General features: G+C 42.5%; 1 pseudogene; it reads left to right on the top strand.

Annotated features, from left to right (window-relative positions):
• The first annotated feature begins 252 nt into the window (after nt 1-252).
• On the top strand, nt 253-4244 carry LOC142586168 (uncharacterized; annotated as a pseudogene).
• Nucleotides 4245-5123: the final 879 nt, after the last annotated feature.

Below are 5123 nucleotides of genomic sequence, written 5' to 3'. Positions count from 1 at the left end.
GGGGCTGTCGGCAAGCAAGCCTCATATAAAGGCCAAGGGAACTAGGCAAGTGCTTTGCATAAATATTCTCAATTTGAGGCACACCCGAATTTTGCGTCTAATATATGCTTCGCCACCTAACTCGTAAATCATTAAACGTAATTACAAATGCGGTTCTTAATCTTCGAGCCAAAACGCCCCCAACCCCGTTTGCTCTCCATATGAAAAAAAAAAACTGGCCAACAGACAGGCACACGTGTGCCTGACAGCAATATGGCCCATCGAGATGCTGGAATGATGACAGAACCACTGTTCCTACCTTCACAAGGTCATTCACAGGCACCATCAATGAACCAGGTTCAGGCAAAGGCAGCAACAAATGCACACAGTGAGGTTCATTCCCAGGGACCACCAACGGAGGCACCTGTTAGTGAATCTACCTCTATGCTTCCACTTCTGCGTTCACCGGAATCTGCTTTTACTTGCCTGAAACATGCAAGAGGCCCGAGCATAGAAAGTCCCTCCAAAGCCTGACAAGTTCGTCAAACACGACCAGGCCATGTCGAGTTGAGACGAGTCTTTCTTTTTCACGGATGGCAAATCTTATGAGGCAAGCAAAAAACCTCGTCCGGGTATGTCAAAGGCTACAGAAGAAGCAGAATATATTAAGATATTACAAGGAGAGCACTCTACTCTGAGAAAGCAGTCTAAAGAGGCGAAAGTTTTGATGAAGAAAACAAGCGTCACAATCATCAGATGCGAACTAATCTCTATTTGAACATTCATTTAGAAAAATTCTCATTACATGTATATGTCATACTTGCAGGAAAAGGTGGAGGAGAACAATGAAAAAGCACTCTTCCTTCAAAGGCAGTTTCCTTTCCTAAGTTGAAGGAAAATGTGGTGGCGGGAGGAGACAATATGCAAATGCGTTCTTGGGCGTGCGAAATCACCAGCTGCGTACCGCCTTCTTCGGGAGACTACTGTCTTGTCTGTACGAAGTCTCTCTATGCTGAAGCGATAGATTGGTTCATGTATTGGAGAGGTAGTATCCTCTCTCATCAAGCAACGCCTTCACGCAGAGGTGATACTGCCCTCCAAGAAGGTAAATATTTTATTTCCTTGGGGTAAAAATATCCGAAACATGTTCTTGTATTTCTTGCAGCCATGCTGTGAGTCCCTAGTACTGGACAAGATGTCCCTGAAGCAAGCTGTAGTGTACCAAAAGCAGTCGGATGCCGTGCTTAGATTGCGGGACCTTGGAGGGGCTGCAGTGGACTTTGCCTTAGGAGAACAACTGGCGACTCATCTGCTCTGTTTTGTCTTTGTATGATTGTCTACCCATTACAGGTATATGGAATATTTAGCTTGTGCCCGTGAGTATCATGTGGACCTGTGCAGATTGCTTTCAATCCTTCAAGGGAACTTCTTGTCCTTCACCTGTCACTGAGTGCTTTTACAAAAATTGTAGGCTCCCTGTAGGGTATTACTTTACGAAAGGTCTGACAGGAGAGCAGCTTGAGCTCCTTGCTCTCAAAGTGATGAAATCAATTGAAGAAGCTGGCTTTGAAGCGGTGACGTTAGTTGCTGATAACCACAACACTAACTGCAAGTATGTTTCCAGCTTGTCGCGTCAGTAGTTGCTGTCAGACTTTCGGTAAAGATTGCAAAGCCTTTTATTGAGGATCAATCTCCTATCATAATTACAAAATATGCCGCAAGCAAATATATTCTGTTAAGAGTTTCACTATTGACTGATTTGTTCCAGCCACCCTCTTAAACGAGATCGGCCACTCTTCCTATCATTTGATCATTGTCATGTCATGAAAAACACCAGGAATCAGTTCTTGGACGCAGCAAGAATTTTCAGGAATAAAGGAGTGCTGTTCATTCCAGACTATGTGAGGTAAAAATGTATTGTTTCCTTGTTTTAAAAATTTATAGTGTAACATCGCATTTTGTCACAGGAACCTATATGACATACAGAAAAAGCAAGGTGCATTCAAGCTCATCAGGTGCTCGACGAAAAAGCACCTTTGGCCGAGCAATTTGAGAAGATGTCTGTTGCCAGGGCTGTTGCCTCTTTTCTCCTGAAGTAAAACATGCAGAATCATTTATTCATAAAAATAATACACATTTCTCAACCCTACAATTTGAAAATTATCAGCCTGGTCATAATCAACAAGAATGTGATTTCATTCTAGGTAACACCAGACCTCATATTTCTAGGAAAACATGGCCGTTAGCTTGGTGCCCGTGGGTTTTACTCGTGTCTTCCCATCATTGAATTTATGGCGCTTGTATATAAGTGGTTCACTCTCCACACCGTCAAAAGAACAACATTCTGTTTGAGCAAGAAACCCCTGATACCCTCTTATGGTCCAAATGATGAAAGGTACGCCATCTAATAAATTGCTTGTGATTGCGGTTAATCTTGCATTTATGCGAAGTGATGAGTGGCCACACTTTCATTTAGATGCGTGGTTTTGTATATAGGTATTCTTTTCTGGTAAAATCGAAACTTTTGTTGCCTTTGTATATGCTAAGCAATACTTTCTAACTGATACCATTATAGATCCTTTAATCCTGCAGGTTCACTTTGCTTGGAAATGAGTGCCTGGCCTATTTTGAAAAATGGAAAAAGAATGCCGCATACAAGCTGGAGTTCTTGTCCGAGGAAACTTATCAGACACTAAGAATCACGACAATGTCAACTGTCCATTTTACCAGGCATCTCCTTGCCCTTGGATTCTGTTTCACTTTAACTGGAAAGTTCTAAAGCAATGATGTGTAATCCTTATTTTCAGCCATCCAACAACTCAACGGATAGAATGATCAAACAGGTGCTTATGCGGCATTGTCGTCACTTCAGAAGATTCTAATTACAGGCATTATTAATTCATCCCCACGTGGCAACGTGGGCAGTGTCATAGACTCCGTTGGGGAAGCAACAAGACTCGACGTTCAACCTGCGTCAGTGGCAGCACCTCAGCAAGACATCAAGAAGCTTCTACTTCATCACCTAACTACACTGGAGCGCTGCTAAAGTGTGTTTGCATCATTTTGTTAGTTATCAATGCCCATTACTCACACAGGTTTCTGTAATGAAAATATACATGTCATGAAGATAAAGTGAAAAGTATATCCAAAAAGTTTTAGTACTTGTGTATAAAGCTAACATCCAGCTGCATCAAAACGTGAAATTTTGAATGGCAGCCATAAGTGTCTTGTCGCTATAGTTGCTTAGTGAACTGAATGGCTGCTGCTTTTCGACACGTTTATAAATTGCTAAAATTAGTTCTCTTTGCTTAGATGATGCCACTGCTATAGGGAAGGTAAACTTTATTGTATTACAATTTGAGATGTTGCTACTGAGTCATTTATACTAATTGTGTCATTTTTCTATAGCCTTCTTTGATCTCCCAGGTCCACCCCAACAAAGTTTGTGAACGATCACTCTGGCACTGATTTCTGGCTCCTTTGTGAGAGTTGTGCAAGATATGTGAAGGGCTGCTTGTCAAACAAAAACGTGCCAAAATTGAGCTCTACCGCAGTTGTTCTGATTGCAGAAGTTGATCGGGGAGGGCTTTCTTATTGACATTTGTTGGGTTCCAAAGTTGCTCTGATTGCAGGAGTTGATCAGGGAGGGCTTTCTTATCCCAGTTTCGAATTTGTTGGGTTTGTGAACCTGCTTGAGAGTACTGCCGCTATCGTGGCTGTTGTCCTTGTAGAAGGGCCGCAGCCGGTAAAGAAGTTCTCCAGCACAGTGCTACCTGCACTTAGTGGCTCATGAGTGCCCCGGCGCAGTCCATGGTGGACACAGGAAAGCGGTAATCACAGGCGAGAGGAGCAAGGAGAGGAGGCGCCACTGGTGAGGGGAGCAAGGATAGGAGGCGCCACCGGCGAGGGGAGCAAAAAGGCGCCACATCAGTGCCGCTCTGCAAGTGCGTGCGTGGGAGAGCGCGGACTTGCGCGTGGGGGTGCGCGCACATCGGCGACAAACCTTGAAGCCATATGGCTGTGACTGCGTCCCATGATCGCGGCCACGGCGGCATCCGTTCGCAGAACAGCTCAAAGAGCAACAGAGGCAGTCATACATATGTTTTCGTGTATCGCAGTTCAGCAAAGCAAAGTGCCCATAAATTTTTAAGAATCCTCTCTTTGATTGTAGCATGAGTGACAGTGTGTCGCACAAAGTGGCTCTCCTGAATCTACTTCTAAGAAAATTCATGAGGCTATCCCTGGCAAATTTTACTAAAATATAATTGAGGCACACGCAATAAAAAGAAGCTACTAAAGAAAAAAACCTTTGCCAAAAGAAAAGTTCTGAAAGTTTAAGCGCATATATTTACTTGTAAAAACTACGTAGGCATTTGTAATTGCTTTTTGTGCATCAAGGGGCCAAATCTGCTTTACTTGTGAAATGGCCGAAATTATTCAAGCAGTTGTAGACTGCAGATTGCAGTGTTAGTGTTGGTGGGTTGCAAAATTTGTTCTCCTGGTTTGAACATATAATTTCCAGATTACTGATTTTCCTACCTTTGTGATGCTCCAAAAGCAATGTTTTCAAATGTGAACAAGAATCTTCTCTACAAGTACTGTTGCTGCGATATACAATATATTCAGGGAATAAAACTTTGAACTGTGAGCTTGCCTCTTCTTCTTATTTTTTGCAGTGCAAAAGTGCAACATACAGCTGCATGCAGAAGCTATCAAGCATGAAATTTACAAGGAATTCCAAATTTCCATGTGCCTTCAGCACTTAGCAGGGCAACTATGAAAGTGTGTAGCGATCATAAGGCGATGTGTCCACTGAGCATTTCACCTTGAGGGGAAATTCATTGGCTGCAGCAAACTTTCGTTCTTGAATTTCTTGCTTTCAGTGTCTTTGATAGTGAAATAAATGATTGATTGATTGATTGATTGATTGATTGATTGATTGATTGATTGACTGATTGATGCTATAGAGGGTTATTAGGTGACACAAAGAATTTGGAAAATACAGCCTTTGATCGGACAGTGTATTAGTAGTAGTATCTAAATTTGCAAACAGTTTGTGACAACTAAAAATGTCCAACCAGAATACGTGTCCTTCTCAAAGGGGGAAATCCTACGAAAAGAAGAAAGTTACTCTGCAGAAAATT

Source organism: Dermacentor variabilis, chromosome 6, assembly GCF_050947875.1.
Source record: "Dermacentor variabilis isolate Ectoservices chromosome 6, ASM5094787v1, whole genome shotgun sequence".
Taxonomy (NCBI): domain Eukaryota; kingdom Metazoa; phylum Arthropoda; class Arachnida; order Ixodida; family Ixodidae; genus Dermacentor; species Dermacentor variabilis.
Note: the sequence above shows the minus strand (reverse complement) of the source record. Positions and strands in the feature narration are given on the sequence as shown.